We start from the raw sequence: 23,295 nt of genomic DNA, 5'->3' as shown, positions 1-23,295 counted from the left end.
ACCTGTAACATCCTGTAATATGCATGGGTCACTTAGGACATGCCACTCCTAGTTATATACCAACCCTGCAGTATGGAATATTCAAGCTACTAACCTGTAACATCCTGTTCCTCAAGCCCTGCCCTTCAGGGAATGTGCATGGGTCACTTAGGACATGCCACTCCTAGGAATTTTCTACCCCTGCAGTATAGAATATCCAAGCCACTAACCTGTAACTTCCTGTTCCTCAAGCCCTGCTCATTAGGGAATACGCATGGGTCACTTAGGTCATGCCACTCCTGGGTATATACCACCCCTGCAGTATGAAATATCCAAGCTACTAACCTGAAACATCCTGTTCTTCAAGCCCTGCTCTTCAGGGAATGTGCATGGGTCACTTAGGACATGCCACTCCTAGGTATATACCAACCACTGCAGTATGAAATATCCAAGCTACTAACCTGAAACATCATGTTCCTCAAGCCCTGCTCTTCAGGGAATACGCATGGGTCACTTAGGACATGCCACTCCTAGGTATATACCAACCCCTGCAGTATGAAATATCCAAGCTACTAACCTGAAACATCATGTTCCTCAAGCCCTGCTCTTCAGGGAATACGCATAGGTCACTTAGGACATGCCACTCCTAGCTATATACCAACCCTGCAGTATTGGAAATGCAAGCTACTAACCTGTAACTTCCTGTTCACCAAGCCCTGCTCTTCAGGGAATACGCATGGGTCACTTGGGTATATACCAACCCTGCAGTATTGAATATCTAAGCTACTAACGTGTAACTTCCTGTTCCTCAAGCCATGCTCTTCAGGGAATGCACATGGGTCACTTAGGACATGCCACTCCTAGGTATATACCAGCCCTGCAGTATGAAATATCCAAGCTACTAACCTGAAACATCATGTTCCTCAAGCCCTGCTCTTCAGGGAATACGCATGGGTCACTTAGGACATGCCACTCCTAGTTAAATACCACCCTGTAGTATGAAAATTCCATGCTACAAACCTGTAACATCCTGTTCCTCAAGCCCTGCTCTTCAGGGAATACGAGTGGGTCACCTAGGACATGCTACTCCTGGGTATATACCACCCCTGCAGTATGGAAAATCCAAGCTACTAACCTGAAACATCCTGTTCCTCAAGCCCTGCTCTTCGGGGAATGTGCATGGGTCACTTAGGACATGCCACTCCTAGGTATATACCAACCCCTGCAGTATGAAATATCCAAGCTACTAACCTGAAACATCATGTTCCTCAAGCCCTGCTCTTCAGGGAATAGGCATGGGCCACTTAGGACATGACACTCTCAGGTATTTTCTACTCCTGCAGTATGAAATATCCAAGCCACTAACCTGTAACTTCCTGTTCACCAAGACCTGCTCTTCAGGGAATACGCATGGGTCACTTAGGTATATACCAACCCTGCAGTATGAAATATCCAAGCTACTAACCTGAAACATCATGTTCCTCAAGCCCTGCTCTTCAGGGAATACGCATGGGTCACTTAGGACATGCCACTCCTAGTTAAATACCACCCTGTAGTATGAAAATTCCATGCTACAAACCTGTAACATCCTGTTCCTCAAGCCCTGCTCTTCAGGGAATACGAGTGGGTCACCTAGGACATGCTACTCCTGGGTATATACCACCCCTGCAGTATGGAATATCCAAGCTACTAACCCGAAACATCCTGTTCCTCAAGCCCTGCTCTTCGGGGAATGTGCATGGGTCACTTAGGACATGCCACTCCTAGGTATATACCAACCCCTGCAGTATGAAATATCCAAGCTACTAACCTGAAACATCATGTTCCTCAAGCCCTGCTCTTCAGGGAATAGGCATGGGCCACTTAGGACATGACACTCTCAGGTATTTTCTACCCCTGCAGTATGAAATATCCAAGCCACTAACCTGTAACTTCCTGTTCCTCAAGCCCTGCTCTTCAGGGAATGCACATGGGTCACTTAGGACATGCCACTCCTAGGTATATACCAACCCTGCAGTATGGGAAATGAAAGCTACTAACCTGTAACATCCTGTTCCTCAAGCCCTGCTCTTCAGGGAATATGCATGGGTCACTTAGGTCATGCCACTCCTGGGTATATACCAACCCTGCAGTATGAAATATCCAAGCTACTAACCTGTAACATCCTGCTCCTCAAGCCCTGCTCTTCAGGGAATATGCATGGGTTCACTTAGGACTTGCCACTCCTAGGGATATACCACCGCTGCAGCATGGAATATTCAAGCTACTAACGTGTAACATCCTGTTCCTCAAGCCCTGCTCTTCCGGGAATACTCATGGGACACTTAGGACATGCCACTCCTAGGTATATCCCACCCCTGCAGTATGGAATCTCAAGCTACTAACCTGTAACTTCCTGTAATATGCATGTGTCACTTAGGACATGCCACTCCTAGTTAAATACTACCCAGTAGTATGAAAATTCCATTCTACTAACCTGTAATATCCTTTTCCTCAAGCCCTGCTCTTCAGGGAACACGAGTGGGTCACTTAGGACATGCCACTCCTGGGTATATACCAACTCTGCAGTATGAAATATCCAAGCTACTAACCTGTAACATCCTGTTCTTCAAGCCCTGCTCTTCAGGGAATACGCATGGGTCACTTAGGTCATGCCACTCCTGGGTATATAGCAACCCCTGCAGTATGAAATATCCAAGCTACTAACCTGAAACATCATGTTCCTCAAGCCCTGCTCTTCAGGGAATCCGCATGGGTCACTTAGGACATGTCACTCTCAGGTATTTTCTACCCCTGCAGTATTTATTTATTTATTAAATTTATACAGCGCGCAGGCAGCCCAGGGGCATTGTGGCACTGTTACTTGCAAGGAAGACTTAGTTACAATGTGTGCAGGTTGTGCCTTGGGTTACAGTGAGGCAGTGACCTGTGAACAGATATACCACATAATACATCATACAATACAATTATGAGGGCTAGGCCATGTAATTGTTAGATGAACAGGGTCGTTTTCAGGGTTTTCCGAAAGGCGGTCAGTGAGGGTTCAGAGCGCAGGGAGCTAGGGAGGGTGTTCCAGTGTACGGCAGCAAGGTACGGGAAACTGGAGCCCCCTGCTCTGGTCCTTTTTACCCTAGGTACTGAGAGCATGCTGGCATAGGGTGATCTAGTGGGTCTTGTGGAGGAGACCAGGTGGATCCTCTGGGAAAGGTACATTGGGGCGGCAAGATGGACACATTTGTGGGTGATGCTTAGAGCATTGAATAGGATCCTCTCCTTTATGGGTAGCCAGTGGGATGCTTTTCTGGCAGCGGTGATGTGCTCTCTCTTGGCAATGCCTTGTGCAGCGCGTAGGGCATTTTTCTGTATTACTTGGAGCTTCTCAAGATTGTTGTTGGAGGTCCCAAGGAAAAGAAGTAATCAAGTCGCGGGCCAGTTATGGCCCTGGCTATGTTAGTGCAAGTGTCTTTTGACAGATAAGGTCTGATTGCGTTAAGGAGTTTTGCATGGTAAGCGGCCGAGGAGGCAATGGCGTTTACTTGTCTGGTCATGGATAGATTGGAGTCTAAGTAGACGCCTAATGTTTTTACCGTGTCAAGTACTGGTATCGTGATTGAGTCAATGGTGAAATGACTGAACTGAGCGTCAAGATTCTTGATGGTGTCAGGCGAGCCTACGAGTAGGAGCTCAGTTTTGTCAGAGTTAAGGCAGAGGCCGTTGATAGCCATCCACATTTGAATTGTGTTGTAGATGTTGTTGAGGGTAGCGGAGTCCGTGTCATAGTTGCCTGTCAGAGTGAGAAGGATCTGTGTGTCGTCGGCGTAGTTGGTGTAAGAGATGCCCATGGCGTCAAGGATGAGGAAGAGGGGGCGGTTGAAGATGTTGTAGAGGGTGGGGGAGAGGCAGGAGCCTTGGGGCACCCCACATAGCATGATAGAGGGAGATGCAGTGGCTAGGTCAGAGAAGACCTGCATGGTCCTGCCTTGGAGTAAGGTGGTGATCCATGTAATGGCTTCTTGAGAGAAGTTGGCTGTGGAGGAGAGGTGGTGGCAGAGGATGTCGTGGTCTACAAGATCAAAAGCTGCCGACAGATCCAGGAGAAGGAGCAAGGCAGGTTTGCCTTGGCCCCTTGCGTCGTCCATTTGGTTTTTTAGGTCGAGTAGGACGGTCTCTGTCCCATGCCTAGGGCGAAAGCCGGATTGTCTCAGTCCAAGGAGGTTCTGTTCTTCAAGGAAGTGCTGGACCTGCAGGTAAGCTGCTTTGTCTAGAATCTTGAGGAGGAAAGGGACAGTGGTGATGGGGCGGTAGTTATTAGGGGAGGTGGGGTCAAGAGTGTGTTTCTTTATGAGTGGTCGGACCCATGCTTCCTTTAGGCAGGCGGGGACTCTCCCTGTGGTGAAAGAGGTGTTGACGAAGGCTGTTAGGAAAGGGGCCAGGGTGTCTGCGCAGTCTTTGATGATGGAGGCAGGACAGGGGTCGCCTTTGCAATTGGAGGGTTTTATGTTTTTCATAATGTTGATCATGTCGTTTTCTTGGATGGTTTTAAACGAGAAGGTGGGTGGGGCCTCAGTGGGTGATGGGGGCAGTGATGGTGGGGAGGGTGTAGTGTGGGTGGATAGTGTTAGTTTGGTGTTCAAGATTTTGGCTTGGAGAGAGCTGATCTTATTGCGCATGGCTGTTTGGATGTTGCCACACCATTCTTTGTCCTTAGTGAAGTTTTGGGGGGTGGGTGTAGGGTTCTCAAGTTCCCTGAAAATGGCAAACATTTCCTTGGTGTTCAACTTGGTCTCAGTAATTCTCTCTTCGAAGGATTTAGCTTTGGCTTTAATGATGGCTTTCTTGTAATTAGTAGCAAGGGATTTGAAGTTGAGTTTGTCTTTCTCATCCCGGGATGTTTGCCAAAGAGCTAGTGCTGCCCGTTTGTCGGAGCGTAGTTTTAGAAGGTCTTGGGTGAACCACGCATTAGCGTGTCTAGTGGGTTTGGTTTTCCGAGGTTTAAGTGGGGCCATGGTATTGATTGCTGCTGTGATGGCCGTATCATAATTTTTTGCCAGAGTTTCTGGGTCGTTGGAGAATGGGGCTGTGAAGGCAGGTCCCAGTAAGAAGGGTAGGAGTCTTTCTTTGGTCAGTTGACGGGCACTCCTTGTAAGGGCAGGAGGCAAGAGAGGAGGGGGGTGGGATGTTAAAGGTGATGGTGTGGTGGTCGGACCATGGGGTGGGGGTGTTGCCCGTGACTGTGATGGGGCAATTGTGGTGTGCGATCCAGTCTAGTGATCTGCCTAGGGCGTGTGTGGGGTTATTGATGGTGTTGACGAATCCTAGGGTGGCTAGAGCTGTGTCAAGTGCTTTGGCTGTAGGGTCTTTGGCGTCATTCAGGCCAAGGTTGATGTCTCCAAGGAGAATGGCTTTGGATGACTTTTTGAGGTTGTCCGCCAGGAGGTGGGTGATGGAGGCCTGGAGGTCTCCTAGGGGGCCTGGTGGTCGATAGACGAGGTGTAGGGTGATGGTGCATTGGTGCGAGATGGTGAGTTTTAATTGAAGGTAGTCGCTGTTATTGTTGATAGTTTTGTCAGCCTTTCTGATGGTGATTGAGTCTTTGGCTATGAGTGCGACACCGCCTCCAGTGGTCATGCGATCTTGTCTCTTGATGGCATAGCCAGGTGGGAGAGCGAGGGATAGGGCGGGGCCTGAGGCTTCATGTAGCCAAGTTTCGGTGACCATTAGAAGATCTAGATCTAGGGTGGTAATAAGGTCGTGGATGTCTAGCGCATGCGCATTGATGGAGCGGGCGTTGATGAGGGCACATTTGAGGTGTGGTTCAGGGGTGACATTGATGGTCGAGGGTGGCACATCCGAACCGGTGGGAGGCATGTTTCCTGGGGTCATAGACACAGATAAAGTAGCATTTGCATCATTAGGTAGCAAGGCAGTGGTAGAAGAATTGCAAATAGCGGTAATTTCATTCAAACCGGTGCCGGTGGGGGGCATGTTTTCTGGGGTCATAGTGGCATTTGCATCATTAGGTAGCAAGGCAGTGGTAGAAGAATTGCAAATAGCGGTAATTTCATTCATACGTGTGAGTGACACATTAACAAGAGTCTTAGACATTGTAGCCAATGCAAATGGCTCACGGTGGTGCTTGATAAGTGGGCTCAGCTTCGATGTGTGGCTTAGTTTATGGTATAGATGCAGTACTGGGGAGGTGGCCTTTCGGTTAGTTGTAGCTGAGGTTCTCGACTGAAGTCGTGCATTGCGTGCACTTGTGGGGATGGGCAGAGTGACCAATACGCTAGGTAGAGTACGTGTGCGTAGACGGTCTAGCCTTTTTGCGAGTGTGTGGGGTAGTTCCGGAGTGCGGGACTCCTTACCTTGTGGTTCCAGCAGGTGTCCGCGGCAAACGGCAGACTTCGAGCAGCGAAGAGCTGCAAAGAGCACCGGAGGCCTTTCCTTATGGCCTTCCCTGCTCGGCTTCGCCTCTCGGCCCTCTCCCCCTCCATTTAAAGCAGGAGGGGAGGGGCGAGCGGGGTGAGGCAGCGAATCGGGAAACGGGCCCGCGGCGGTGATTTCAGGAGCACATTTTGTTGATTGTGCTTCCATGGAGACGGGGGCCATCTTGTCTGGGGCTTCGGTTCACGCGGCCTGCAGCGTGGGCGGAATGCAACACCCGGCCGCTCCGAAGTGGATCAAATCAGCTGATCGGGCACACAGCTGGTCGAGGATGCTTCGTGCTCACAGCGGAGCTGCAAAGAGCACCGGAGGTTTTCCTTACGGCCTTCCCTGCTCGGCTTCGCCTCTCGGCCCTCTCCCCCTCCATTTAAAGCAGGAGGGGAGGGGCGAGCGGGGTGAGGCAGCGAATCGGGAAACGGGCCCGCGGCGGTGATTTCAGGAGCACATTTTGTTGATTGTGCTTCCATGGAGACGGGGGCCATCTTGTCTGGGGCTTCGGTTCACGCGGCCTGCAGCGTGGGCGGAATGCAACACCCGGCCGCTCCGAAGTGGATCAAATCAGCTGATCGGGCACACAGCTGGTCGAGGATGCTTCGTGCTCACAGCGGAGCTGCAAAGAGCACCGGAGGTTTTCCTTACGGCCTTCCCTGCTCGGCTTCGCCTCTCGGCCTTCTCCCCCTCCATTTAAAGCAGGAGGGGAGGGGTGGGCGGGGTGAGGCAGCGAATCGGGACACGGGCCCGCGGCGGTGATTTCAGGAGCACATTTTGTTGATTGTGCTTCCATGGAGACGGGGCCATCTAGTCTGGGGCTTCGGTGCACGTGGCCTGCAGCGTGGGCGGAATGCAACACGCGGCCGCTCGGAAGTGGGTCAAATCAGCTGATCGGGCACACAGCTGGTCGAGGATGCTTCGTGCTCGCAGCGGAGCTGCAAAGAGCACCGGAGGCCTTTCCTTACGGCCTTCCCTGCTCGGCTTCGCCTCTCGGCCCTCTCCCCCTCCATTTAAAGCAGGAGGGGAGGGGCGGCGGGGTGAGGCAGCGAATCGGGACACGGGCCCGCGGCGGTGATTTCAGGAGCACATTTTGTTAATTATGCTTCCATGGAGACGGGGCCATCTTGTCTGGGGCTTCGGTGCACGTGGCCTGCAGCGTGGGCGGAATGCAACACGCGGCCGCTCCGAAGTGGATGTATTTTGTATTTGTACAGTGTATGTATCCCATGAACCAACCCTGCAACCTAAGCTTCGCATTTTCTGTACTGCTGCGCCCGGTTACCTTCGGGTCTGGTGCGCATAATAAGTGAATAAAACAAACAAACAAACAAACAAACAAATATCCAAGCCACTAACCTGTAACTTCCTGTTCACCAGGCCCTGCTCTTCAGGGAATACGCATGGGTCACTTGGGTATATACCAACCCTGCAGTATGGAATATCCAAGCTACTAATGTGTAACTTCCTGTTCCTCAAGCCCTGCTCTTCTGGGAATGCACATGGGTCACTTAGGACATGCCACTCCTAGCTATATACCAACCCTGCAGTATGGGAAATGCAAGCTACTAACCTGTAACATGCTGTTCCTCAAGCCCTGCTCTTCAGGGAATACACATGGGTCACTTAGGTCATGCCACTCCTGAGTATATACCAACCCTGCAGCATGAACTATCCAAGCTACTAACCTGTAACATCCTGCTCCTCAAGCCCTGTTCTTCAGGGAATACGCATGGGTCACTTAGGACATGCCACTCCTGGGTATATACCAATTCTGCAGTATGAAATATCCAAGCTACTAACCTGTAACATCCTGCTCCTCAAGCCCTGTTCTTCAGGGAATACGCATGGGTCACTTAGGACATGCCACTCCTAGGGATATACCAGCCCTGCGGTATGGAATATCCAAGCTACTAGCCTGTAACATCCTGTTCCTCAAGCCCTGCTCTTTAGGGAATACGCATGGGTCACTTAGGGCATGCCACTACTGGGTATATACCAGCCCTGCAGTATGGGAAATCCAAGCTACTAACCTGTAACATCCTGTAATATGCATGGGTCACTTAGGACATGCCACTCCTAGTTATATACCACCCCTGCAGTATGGTAAATCCAAGCTACTAACCTGTAACATCCTGTAATATGCATGGGTCACTTAGGACATGCCACTCCTAGTTATATACCAACCCTGCAGTATGGAATATTCAAGCTACTAACCTGTAACATCATGTTCCTCAAGCCCTGCTCTTCAGGAAATAGGCATGGTCACTTAGGACACGCCATTCCTAGGGATATACCACCCCTGCATGGAATATTCAAGCTACTAACCTCTAACATCCTGTTCCTAAAGCCCTGCTCCTCAGGGAATACGCATGGGTCACTTAGGACATGCCACTCCTAGGTATATACCACCCCTGCAGTATGAATATCAAGCTACTAACCTGTAACTTCCTGCAATATGCATGTGTCACTTAGGACATGCCACTCCTAGGTATTTACCAACCCTGAAGTATGGGAAATCCAAGCTACTAACCTATAACATCATGTTCCTCAAGCCCTGCTCTTCAGGGAATAGGAGTGGTTCACTTAGGACATTCCACTCCTAGGTATTTTCCACCCCTGCAGTATGGAATATCCAAGCTACTAACCTGTAACATCCTGTTCCCCAAGCCCTGCACTTCAAGGAATACGAGTGGGTCACTTAGGACATGCCACTCCTGGGTATATACTACCCCTGCAGTATGGAATATCCAAGCTACTAACCTGAAACATCATGTTCCTCAAGCCCTGCTCTTCAGGGAATATGCATGGGCCACTTAGGACATGCCACTCTCAGGTATTTTCTACCCCTGCAGTATGGAATATCCAAGCTACTAACCTGTAACTTCCTGTTAACCAAGCCCTGCTCTTCAGATAATACGCATGGGTCACTTGGGTATATACCAACCCTGCAGTATGGAATATCTAAGCTACTAACGTGTAACTTCCTGTTCCTCAAGCCCTTCTCTGCGGGGAATGCACATGGGTCACTTAGGACATGCCACTCCTAGGTATATACCAACCCTGCAGTATGGGAAATGAAAGCTACTAACCTGTAACATCCTGCTCCTCAAGCCCTGCTCTTCAGGGAATACGCATGGGTCACTTAGGACTTGCCACTCCTAGGGATATAGCCCCACTGCAGCATGGAATATTCAAGCTACTAACGTGTAACATCCTGTTCCTCAAGCCCTGCTCTTCAGGGAATACGCATGGGTCACTTAGGACTTGCCACTCCTAGGGATATAGCCCCCCTGCAGTATGGAATATCCAAGCTACTAACCTGTAACATCCTGTAATATGCATGTGTCACTTAGGACATGCCACTCCTGGGTATATACCACCCCTGCAGTATGGAGTATCCAAGCTACTAACCTGTAACATCCTGCTCCGCAAGCCCTGCTCTTCAGGGAATACGCAGTGGTCACTTAGGACATGCCACCCTTAGTTAAATACCACCCTGTAGTATGAAAATTCCATGCTACTAACCTGTAACATCCTTTTCCTCAAGCCCTGCTCTTCAGGGAATTCGAGTGGGTCACTTAGGACATGCCACTCCTGGGTATATACCACCCCTGCGGTATGGAATATCCAAGCTACTAACCTGAAACATCCTGTTCCTCAAGCCCTGCTCTTCAGGGAATACGCATGGGTCACTTGGGTATATACCAACCCTGCAGTATGGAATATCCAAGCTACTAACGTGTAACTTCCTGTTCCTCAAGCCCTGCTCTTCAGGGAATGCGCATGGGTCACTTAGGACATGCCACTCCTAGCTATATACCAACGCTGCAGTATGGGAAATGCAAGCTACTAACCTGTAACATCCTGTTCCTCAAGCCCTGCTCTTCAGGGAATACACATGGGTCACTTAGGTCATGCCACTCCTGGGTATATACCAACCCTGCAGTATGAAATATCCAAGCTACTAACCTGTAACATCCTGTTCCTCAAGCCCTGCTCTTCAGGGAATAAGCATTGGTCACTTAGGGCATGCCACTACGGGGTATATACCACCCCTGCAGTATGGTAAATCCAAGCTACTAACCTGTAACATCCTGTAATATGCATGGGTCACTTAGGACATGCCACTCCTAGTTATATACCAACCCTGCAGTATGGAATATTCAAGCTACTAACCTGTAACATCCTGTTCCTCAAGCCCTGCTCTTCAGGGAATGTGCATGGGTCACTTAGGACATGCCACTCCTAGGAATTGTCTACCCCTGCAGTATGGAATATCCAGGCCACTAAACTGTAACTTCCTGTTCCTCAAGCCCTGCTCATTAGAGAATACGCATGGGTCACTTAGGTCATGCCACTACTGGGTATATACCACCCCTGCAGTATGGAATATCCAAGCTACTAACCTGAAACATCATGTTCCTCAAGCCCTGCTCTTCAGGGAATATGTATGGGTCACTTGAGTATATACCAACTCTGCAGTATGAAATATCCAAGCTACTAACCTGAAACATCATGTTCCTCAAGCCCTGCTCTTCAGGGAATACACATGGGCCACTTAGGACATGCCACTCTCATGTATTTCCTACCCCTGCAATGTGGAATATCCAAGCCACTAACCTGTAACTTCCTGTTCACCAAGCCCTGCACTTCAGGGAATACGCATGGGTCACTTAGGTATATACCAACCCTGCAGTATGGAATATCTAAGCTACTAACGTGTAACTTCCTGTTCCTCAAGCCCTGCTCTTCAGGGAATGCGCATGGGTCACTTAGGACATGCCACTCCTAGCTATATACCAACCCTGCAGTATGGGAAATGCAAGCTACTAACCTGTAACATCCTGTTCCTCAAGCCCTGCTCTTCAGGGAATACACATGGGTCACTTAGGTCATGCCACTACTGGGTATATACCAACCCTGCAGTATGAAATATCCAAGCTACTAACCTGTAACATCCTGCTCCTCAAGCCCTGCTCTTCAGGGAATACGCATGGGTCACTTAGGACTTGCCACTCCTAGGGATATAGCCCCACTGCAGCATGGAATATTCAAGCTACTAACGTGTAACATCCTGTTCCTCAAGCCCTGCTCTTCAGGGAATACGCATGGGTCACTTAGGACTTGCTACTCCTAGGGATATAGCCCCCCTGCAGTATGGAATATCCAAGCTACTAACCTGTAACATCCTGTAATATGCATGGGTCACTTAGGACATGCCACTCCTGGGTATATACCACCCCTGCAGTATGGAGTATCCAAGCTACTAACCTGTAACATCCTGCTCCGCAAGCCCTGCTCTTCAGGGAATACGCAGTGGTCACTTAGGACATGCCACCCTTAGTTAAATACCACCCTGTAGTATGAAAATTCCATGCTACTAACCAGTAACATCCTTTTCCTCAAGCCCTGCTCTTCAGGGAATTCGAGTGGGTCACTTAGGACATGCCACTCCTGGGTATATACCACCCCTGCGGTATGGAATATCCAAGCTACTAACCTGAAACATCCTGTTCCTCAAGCCCTGCTCTTCAGGGAATACGCATGGGTCACTTGGGTATATACCAACCCTGCAGTATGGAATATCCAAGCTACTAACGTGTAACTTCCTGTTCCTCAAGCCCTGCTCTTCAGGGAATGCGCATGGGTCACTTAGGACATGCCACTCCTAGCTATATACCAACGCTGCAGTATGGGAAATGCAAGCTACTAACCTGTAACATCCTGTTCCTCAAGCCCGGCTCTTCAGGGAATACACATGGGTCACTTAGGGCATGCCACTCCTGGGTATATACCAACCCTGCAGTATGAAATATCCAAGCTACTAACCTGTAACATCCTGTTCCTCAAGCCCTGCTCTTCAGGGAATAAGCATTGGTCACTTAGGGCATGCCACTACGGGGTATATACCACCCCTGCAGTATGGTAAATCCAAGCTACTAACCTGTAACATCCTGTAATATGCATGGGTCACTTAGGACATGCCACTCCTAGTTATATACCAACCCTGCAGTATGGAATATTCAAGCTACTAACCTGTAACATCCTGTTCCTCAAGCCCTGCTCTTCAGGGAATGTGCATGGGTCACTTAGGACATGCCACTCCTAGGAATTGTCTACCCCTGCAGTATGGAATATCCAGGCCACTAAACTGTAACTTCCTGTTCCTCAAGCCCTGCTCATTAGAGAATACGCATGGGTCACTTAGGTCATGCCACTACTGGGTATATACCACCCCTGCAGTATGGAATATCCAAGCTACTAACCTGAAACATCATGTTCCTCAAGCCCTGCTCTTCAGGGAATATGTATGGGTCACTTGAGTATATACCAACTCTGCAGTATGAAATATCCAAGCTACTAACCTGAAACATCATGTTCCTCAAGCCCTGCTCTTCAGGGAATACGCATGGGCCACTTAGGACATGCCACTCTCATGTATTTCCTACCCCTGCAATATGGAATATCCAAGCCACTAACCTGTAACTTCCTGTTCACCAAGCCCTGCACTTCAGGGAATACGCATGGGTCACTTAGGTATATACCAACCCTGCAGTATGGAATATCTAAGCTACTAACGTGTAACTTCCTGTTCCTCAAGCCCTGCTCTTCAGGGAATGCGCATGGGTCACTTAGGACATGCCACTCCTAGCTATATACCAACCCTGCAGTATGGGAAATGCAAGCTACTAACCTGTAACATCCTGTTCCTCAAGCCCTGCTCTTCAGGGAATACACATGGGTCACTTAGGTCATGCCACTACTGGGTATATACCAACCCTGCAGTATGAAATATCCAAGCTACTAACGTGTAACATCCTGCTCCTCATGCCCTGCTCTTCAGGGAATACGCATGGGTCACTTAGGACATGCCACTCCTAGGGATATACCAGCCCTGCAGTATGGAATATACAAACTACTAACCTGTAACATCCTGTTCCTCAAGCCCTGCTCTTCAGGGAATAAGCATTGGTCACTTAGGGCATGCCACTACGGGGTATATACCACCCCTGCAGTATGGTAAATCCAAGCTACTAACCTGTAACATCCTGCAATATGCATGGGTCACTTAGGACATGCCACTCCTAGTTATATACCAACCCTGCAGTATGGAATATTCAAGCTACTAACCTGTAACATCCTGTTCCTCAAGCCCTGCTCTTCAGGGAATGTGCATGGGTCACTTAGGACATGCCACTCCTAGTTATATACCAACCCTGCAGTATGGAATATTCAAGCTACTAACCTGTAACATCCTGTTCCTCAAGCCCTGCTCATTAGAGAATACGCATGGGTCATTTAGGTCATGCCACTCCTGGGTATATACCAACACTGCAGTATGGAATATCTGAGCTACTAACCTGAAACATCCTGTTCCTCAAGCCCTGCTCTTCAGGGAATGTGCATGGGTCACTTAGGACATGCCACTCCTAGGTATATACCAACCCCTGCAGTATGAAATATCCAAGCTACTAACCTGAAACATCATGTTCCTCAAGCCCTGCTCTTCAGGGAATACGCATGGGTCACTTAGGTATATACCAACCCTGCAGTATGGAATATCCAAGCTACTAACCTGTAACATCCTGCTCCTTATGCCCTGCTCTTCAGGGAATAAGCATTGGTCACTTAGGGCATGCCACTAAGGGGTATATACCACCCCTGCAGTATGGTAAATCCAAGCTACTAACCTGTAACATCCTGTAATATGCATGGGTCACTTAGGACATGCCACTCCAAGGGATATACCAGCCCTGCAGTATGGAATATACAAACTACTAACCTGTAACATCCTGTTCCTCAAGCCCTGCTCTTCAGGGAATAAGCATTGGTCACTTAGGGCATGCCACTAAGGGGTATATACCACCCCTGCAGTATGGTAAATCCAAGCTACTAACCTGTAACATCCTGTAATATGCATGGGTCACTTAGGACATGCCACTTCTAGTTATATACCAACCCTGCAGTATGGAATATTCAAGCTACTAACCTGTAACATCATGTTCCTCAAGCCCAGCTCTTCAGGGAATGTGCATGGGTCACTTAGGACATGCCACTCCTATGAATTGTCTACCCCTGCAGTATGGAATATCCAGGCCACTAACCTGTAACTTCCTGTTCCTCAAGCCCTGCTCATTAGAGAATACGCATGGGTCACTTAGGTCATGCCACTCCTGGGTATATACCAACACTGCAGTATGGAATATCCGAGCTACTAGCCTGAAACATCCTGTTCCTCAAGCCCTGCTCTTCAGGCAATGTGCATGGGTCACTTAGGACATGCCACTCCTAGGTATATACCAACCCCTGCAGTATGAAATATCCAAGCTACTAACCTGAAACATCATGTTCCTCAAGCCCTGCTCTTCAGGGAATACGCATGGGCCACTTAGGACATGCCACTCTCATGTATTTCCTACCCCTGCAATATGGAATATCCAAGCTACTAACGTGTAACTTCCTGTTCCTCAAGCCCTGCTCTTCAGGGAATGCGCATGGGTCACTTAGGACATGCCACTCCTAGCTATATACCAACCCTGCAGTATGGGAAATGCAAGCTACTAACCTGTAACATCCTGTTCCTCAAGCCCTGCTCTTCAGGGAATACACATGGGTCACTTAGGTCATGCCACTCCTGGGTATATACCAACCCTGCAGTATGAAATATCCAAGCTACTAACCTGTAACATCCTGCTCCTCAAGCCCTGCTCTTCAGGGAATACGCATGGGTCACTTACGACATGCCACTCCAAGGGATATACCACCCCTGCAGCATGGAATATTCAAGCTACTAACATGTAACATCCTGTTCCTCAAGCCCAGCTCTTCAGGGAATATGCATGGATCACATAGGACGTGTCACCCCTAGTTATATACCAACCGTGCAGTATGGAATATCCAAGCTACTAACCTGTAACATCCTGTTCCCCAAGCCCTGCACTTCAAGGAATACGAGTGGGTCACTTAGGACATGCCACACCTAGTTATATACCAACCCTGCAGTATGGAATATCCAAGCTACTAACCTGTAACATCCTGTAATATGCATGGGTCACTTAGGACATGCCACTCCTGGGTATATACCACCCCTGCAGTATGGAGTATCCAAGCTACTAACCTGTAACATCCTGCTCCGCAAGCCCTACTCTTCAGGGAATACGCAGTGGTCATTTAGGACATGCCACTCCTAGTTAAATACCACCCTGTAGTATAAAATTTCCATGCTACTAACCTGTAACATCCTGTTCCTCAAACCCTGCTCTTCAGGGAATACGAGTGGGTCACTTAGGACATGCCACTCCTGGGTATATACCACCCCTGCAGTATGGAATATCCAAGCTACTAACCTGTAACATCCTGTAATATGCATGGGTCACTTAGGACATGCCACTCCTGGGTATTTCCTACCCCTGCAGTATGGAATATCCAAGCTACTAACCTGTAACTTCCTGTTCACCAAGCCCTGCTCTTCAGGGAATACGCATGGGTCACTTGGGTATATACCAACCCTGCAATTATGGAATATCTAAGCTACTAAAGTGTAACTTCCTGTTCCTCAAGCCCTGCTCTTCCGGGAATGCACATGGGTCACTTAGGACATGCCACTCCTAGCTATATACCAAACCTGCAGTATGGGAAATGAAAGCTACTAACCTGTAAACATCCTGCTCCTCAAGCCCTGCTCTTCAGGGAATACGCATGGGTCACTTAGGACTTGCCACTCCTAGGGATATACCACCCCTGCAGCATGAAATATTCAAGCTACTAACGTGTAACATCCTGTTCCTCAAGCCCTGTTCTTCCGGGAATACTCATGGGACACTTAGGACATGCCACTCCTAGGTATATACCACCCCTGCAGTATGGAATCTCAAGTTACAAACCTGTAACTTCCTGTAATATGCAGGTGTCACTTAGGACATGCCACTCCTAGTTAAATACTCCCTGTAGTATGAAAATTCCATGCTACTAACCTGTAACATCCTGTTCCTCAAGCTCTGCTCTTGAGGGAATACGAGTGGGTCACTTAGGACATGCCACTCCTGGGTATATACCACCCCTGCGGTATGGAATATCCAAGCTACTAACCTGAAACATCCTGTTCCTCAAGCCCTGCTCTTCAGCGAATGTGCATGGGTCACTTAGGACATGCCACTCCTAGGTATATACCAACCCCTGCAGTATGAAATATCCAAGCTACTAACCTGAAATATCATGTTCCTCAAGCCCTGCTCTTCAGGGAATACGCATGGGTCACTTAGGACATGCCACTATCAGGTATTTTCTACCCCTGCAGTATGGAATATCCAAGCCACTAACCTGTAACTTCCTGTTCCTCAAGCCCTACTCTTCAGGGAATGCGCATGGGTCACTTAGGACATGCCACTCCTAGCTATATACCAACCCTGCAGTATGGGAAATGCAAGCTACTAACCTGTAACATCCTGTTCCTCAAGCCCTGCTCTTCAGCGAATACACATGGGTCACTTAGGTCATGCCACTCCTGAGTATATACCAACCCTGCAGTATGAAATATCCGAGCTACTAACCTGTAACATCCTGTTCCGCAAGCCCTGCTCTTCAGGGAATACACAGTGGTCACTTAGGACATGCCACTCCTAGTTAAATACCACCCTGTAGTATAAAAATTCCATGCTACTAACCTGTAACATCCTGTTCCTCAAGCCCTGCTCTTCAGGGAATACGAGTGGGTCACTTAGGACATGCCACTCCTGGGTATATACCACCCCTGCAGTATGGAATATCCAAGCTACTAACCTGAAACATCATGTTCCTCAAGCCCTGCTCTTCAGGGAATATGCATGGGCCACTTAGGACATCCCACTCTCAGGTATGTTCTACCCCTGCAGTATGAAATATCCAAGCCACTAACCTGTAACTTCCTGTTCACCAAGCCCTGCTCTTCAGGGAATACGCATGGGTCACTTGGGTATATACCAACCCTGCAGTATGGAATATCTAAGCTACTAACGTGTAACTTCCTGTTCCTCAAGCCATGCTCTTCAGGGAATGCACATGGGTCACTTAGGACATGCCACTCCTAGCTATATACCAACCCTGCAGTATGGGAACTGAAAGCTACTAACCTGTAACAGCCTGTTCCTCAAGCCCTGCTCTTCAGGGAATACGCATGGATCACTTAGGTCATGCCACTCCTGGGTATATACCAAATCTGCAGTATGAAATATCCAAGCTACTAACCTGTAACATCCTGCTCCTCAAGCCCTGCTCTTCAGGGAATACGCATGGGTCACTTAGGACATGCCACTCCAAGGGATATACCACCCCTGCATTATGGAATATCCAAGCTACTAACGTGTAACATCCTGTTCCTCAAGCCCAGCTCTTCAGGGAATATGCATGGATCACATAGGACGTGCCACTCCTAGTTATATACCAACCGTGCAGTATGGAATATCCAAGCTACTAACCTGTAACATCCTGTTCCCCAAGCCCCGCACTTCAAGGAATACGAGTGGGTCACTTAGGACATGCCACTCCTAGTTATATACCAACCCTGCAATATGGAATATCCAAGCTACTAACCTGTAACATCCTGTAATATGCATGGGTCACTTAGGACATGCCACTCCTGGGTATATACCACCCCTGCAGAATGGAGTATCCAAGCTACTAACCTGTAACATCCTGCTCCGCAAGCCCTGCTCTTCAGGGAATATGCAGTGGTCACTTAGGACATTCCACTCCTAGTTAAATACCACCCTGTAGTATGAAAATTCCATGCTACTAACCTGTAACATCCTGTTCCTCAAACCCTGCTCTTCAGGGAATACGAGTGGGTCACTTAGGACATGCCACTCCTGGGTATATACCACCCCTGCAGTATGGAATATCCAAGCTACTAACCTGAAACATCATGTTCCTCAAGCCCTGCTCTTCAGGGAATACGTATGGGTCACTTGATTATATACCAACCCTGCAGTATGAAATATCCAAGCTACTAACCTGAAACATCATGTTCCTCAAGCCCTGCTCTTCAGGGAATACGCATGGGCCACTTAGGACATGCCACTATCAGGTATTTTCTACGCCTGCAGTATGGAATATCCAAGCCACTAACCTGTAACTTCCTGTTCACCAAGCCCTGCTTTTCAGGGAATACGCATGGGTCACTTGGGTATATACCAACCCTGCAGTATGGAATATCCAAGCTATTAACATGTTACTTCCTGTTCCTCAAACCCTGCTCTTCAGGGAATGAATGCACATGGGTCACTTAGGACATGCCATTCCTAGGTATTTTCCACCCCTGCAGTATGAATATCCAAGCTACTAACCTGTAACTTCCTGTTCCTCAAGCCCAGCTCTTCAGGGTATATGCATTGATCACATAGGACGTGCCACTCCTAGTTATATACCAACCGTGCAGGATGGAATAACCAAGCTACTAACCTGTAACATCCTGTTCCCCAAGCCCTGCACTTCAAGGAATTGTGAGTGGATCACTTAGGACTTTCCACCCCTAGTTATATACCAACCCTGCAGTATGGAATATCCAAGCTACTAACCTGTAACATCCTGTAATATGCATGGGTCACTTAGGACATACCACTCCTGGGTATATACCACCCCTGCAGTATGGAGTATCCAAGCTACTAACCTGTAACATCCTGCTCCTCAAGCCCTGCTCTTCAGGGAATACGCAGTGGTCACTTAGGACATGCCACTCCTAGTTAATTACCACCCTGTAGTATGAATATTCCATGCTACTAACCTGTAACATCCTGTTCCTCAAGCCCTGCTCTTCAGGGAATACGAGTGGGTCACTTAGGACATGCCACCCCTTTTTATATACCAACCCTGCAGTATGGAATATCCAAGCTACTAACCTGTAACATCCTGTAATTTGCATGGGTCACTTAGGACATGCCGCTCCTAGTTAAATACCACCCTGTAGTATGAAAATTCCATGCTACTAACCTGTAACATCCTGTTCCACAAGTCCTGCTCTTCAGGGAATGCGAGTGGGTCACTTAGGACATGCCACTCCTGGGTATATACCACCCCTGCAGTATGGAATATCCAAGCTACTAACCTGAAACATCCTGTTCCTCAAGCCCTGCTCTTCAGGGAATACACATGGGCCACTTAGGACATGCCACTCTCAGGTATTTCCTACCCCTGCAATATGGAATATCCAAGCCACTAACCTGTAACTTCCTGTTCACCAAGCCCTGCTCTTCAGGGAATACGCATGGGTCACTTGGGTATATATCAACCCTGCAGTATGGAATATCCAAGCTATTAACGTGTTACTTCCTGTTCCTCAATCCCTGCTCTTCAGGGAATTTGCATGGGTCACTTAGGGCATGCCACGCCTAGCTATATACCAACTCTGCAGTATGGGAAATGCAAGATACTAACCTGTAACATCCTGTTCCTCAAGCCCTGCTCTTCAGGCAATGTGCATGCGTCACTTAGGACATGCCACTCCTAGCTCTATACCAACCCTTCAGTATGGGAAATGAAAACTACTAACCTGTAACATCCTGTTCCTCAAGCCCTGCTCTTCAGGGAATACGCAGGGGTCACTTAGGTCATGCCACTCCTGGGTATATACCAACCCTGCAGTATGAAATATCCAAGCTACTAACCTGTAACATCCTGCTCCTCAAGCCCTGCTCTTCAGGGAATAGGCATGGGTCACTTAGGACTTGCCACTCCTAGGGATATACCACCCCTGCAGCATGGAATATTCAAGCTACTAACGTGTAACATCCCGTTCCTCAAGCCCTGCTCTTCCGTGAATACTCATGGGACACTTATGACATGCCACTCCTAGGTATATACCACCCCTGCAGTATGGAATCTCAAGCTACTAACCTGTATCTTCCTGTAATATGCATGTGTCACTTAGGACATGTCACTCCTAGTTAAATACCACCCTGTAGTATGAAAATTCCATGCTACTAACCTGTAACATCCTGTTCCTCAAGCCCTGCTCTTCAGGGAATACGAGTGGGTCACTTAGGACATGCCATTCCAGGGTATATACCACCCCTGCAGTATGGAATATCCAAGCTACTAACCTGAAACATCCTGTTCCTCAAGCCCTGCTCTTCAGGGAATGTGCATGGGTCACTTAGGACATGCCACTCCTAGGTATATACCAACCCCTGCAGTATGAAATATCCAAGCTACTAACCTGAAACATCATGTTCCTCAAGCCCTGCTCTTCAGGGAATGTGCATGGGTCACTTAGGACATGCCACTCCTAGGTATATACCAACCCCTGCAGTATGAAATATCCCAGCTACTAACCTGAAACATCATGTTCCTCAAGCCCTGCTCTTCAGGGAATACGCATGGGTCACCTGGGTATATACCAACCCTGCAGTATGGAATATCTAAGCTACTAACGTGTAACTTCCTGTTCCTCATGCCCTGCTCTTCAGGGAATGCACATGGGTCACTTAGGACATGCCACTCCTAGCTATATACCAACCCTGCAGTATGGGAAATCCAAGCTACTAACCTATAACATCATGTTCCTCAAGCCCTGCTCTTCAGGGAATAGGAGTGGTTCACTTAGGACATGCCACTCCTAGGTATTTTCCACCCCTGCAGTATGGAATTTCCAAGCTACTAACCTGTAATTTCCTGTTCCTCAAGCCCAGCTCTTCAGGGAATATGCATGGATCACATAGGACGTGCCACTCCTAGTTATATACCAACCGTGCAGTATGGAATATCCAAGCTACTAACCTGTAACATCCTGTTCCCCAAGCCCTGCACTTCAAGGAATACGAGTGGGTCACTTAGGACATGCCACCCCTAGTTATATACAAACTCTGCAGTATGGAATATCCAAGCTACTAACCTGTAACATCCTGTAATATGCATGGGTCACTTAGGACATGCCACTCCTGGGTATATACCACCCCTGCAGTATGGAGTATCCAAGCTACTAACCTGCAACATCCTGCTCCTCACGCCCTGCTCTTCAGGGAATATGCAGTGTTCACTTAGGACATGCCACTCTAGTTAAATACCACCCTGTAGTATGAAAATTCCATGCTACTAACCTGTAACATCTTGTTCCTCAAGCCCTGCTCTTCAGGGAATACGAGTGGGTCACTTAGGACATGCCACTCCTGGGTATATACCACCCATGCATTATGGAATATCCAAGCTACTAACCTGAAACATCATGTTCCTCAAGCCCTGCTCTTCAGGGAATACGCATGGGTCACTTGGGTATATACCAACCCTGCGGTATGGAATATCTAAGCTACTAACGTGTAACATCCTGTTCCTCAAGCCCTGCTCTTCCGTGAATACTCATGGGACACTTATGACATGCCACTCCTAGGTATATACCAATCCTGCAGTATGAAATATCCAAGCTACTAACCTGTAACATCCTGCTCCTCAAGCCCTGCTCTTCAGGGAATATGCATGGGTCACTTAGGACTTGCCACTCCTAGGGATATACCACCCCTGCAGCATGGAATATTAAAGCTACTAACGTGTAACATCCTGTTCCTCAAGCCCTGCTCTTCCGTGAATACTCATGGGACACTTATGACATGCCACTCCTAGGTATAACCCACCCCTGCAGTATGGAATCTCAAGCTACTAACCTGTATCTTCCTGTAATATGCATGTGTCACTTACGACATGTCACTCCTAGTTAAATACCACCCTGTAGTATGAAAATTCCATGCTACTAACCTGTAACATCCTGTTCCTCAAACCCTGCTCTTCAGGGAATATGTAAGCGATATTCAATCAACACTACAGCTAAGTCAATGCCTAGTCTGGGATGCTGAGGAAAACCCTTATTGGTGTATTTTTATATCCAGTTCAGTACTCTGTATGACAACCCTTGTATAACACCCCCCTCTTAGAATCCCCTTGACCCCACTGAGCCAAGAAGTAGGTTTGTTTTGCAAATTAAAAGGTTTATTTGAGAATTTAAACAATATATATATATATATATATATCACACTTTATAATAAATTAATATCTGATAGTACACTTAGACATATGATGTTGATCAACAATGGGTAATCTGGCACTAGCACACTTCTTTACAATCAATGAGGAGTTAGTATAGGATGGATAAAGTAGCAAAAATATTTTTATGATTTCAAGGGAAAAGCAATGAGGAATAAAATGCAGGACAGAAATACTTGATATGATTTTAGCAAAAGATAAGATAATCACTTTTTCTCTGGCAATTCACCCCCCTCCCCTATGCAATGTAAGAAATGGAAGGAGATGGAAAGAGCACACAGTTCTCAGGAATGAAATCAAATACAATACAAAATTCCGTTCCCCCCCAGCAAGCTTAGAGGAAACAGATAGGAGTTTGAAACACAGGCCCAAAATGCTTTTTAAATGTGATGGCAATGGATGGGAAAATGTGCCAACTGATTTTAATTCCCTCTAGAGATTCAGGGTGAGTGGGAGATGCGTGTTGGTATTAGTTCAGGCTCACTTTAGCAATGCTCTATGAGTTATTACCAAGTTGCAACGGATGTTAACAAAAGAAAGAATGGAGCTGCTATTTTGACAAGTGGAGAAATTGAGCCAAAATCGCAAATCGCGGTAAATTTCGCGAGTGCGTAAACCGTGATTGCGGAAAAAGTATAAGGAGTAGGAAGTCGGTTCTTGTTGGTAAGCTTAGATTCTAAGCTTTCAGATGAAAGTTAAATTTCGTTCCTAGCCCAAACGGTTCCAGAGATACGGACGATTAAATAAAGGTAGCTTTTTTGGATTTAAAGTAAACTAAAAATGACAGTTGGCAGCTTGCAGCTTCAGAATTGACAGATGACAGTTGTGCAGCTTTACAAATGACAGATGACACGATTTCTAGGAGGCAGTTCTACTTAG

Source organism: Ambystoma mexicanum, chromosome 1q (genome assembly GCF_040938575.1).
Source record: "Ambystoma mexicanum isolate Mex_15411 chromosome 1q, UKY_AmexF1_1, whole genome shotgun sequence".
Lineage (NCBI taxonomy): Eukaryota > Metazoa > Chordata > Amphibia > Caudata > Ambystomatidae > Ambystoma > Ambystoma mexicanum.
This window is presented reverse-complemented; position numbering follows the sequence as displayed.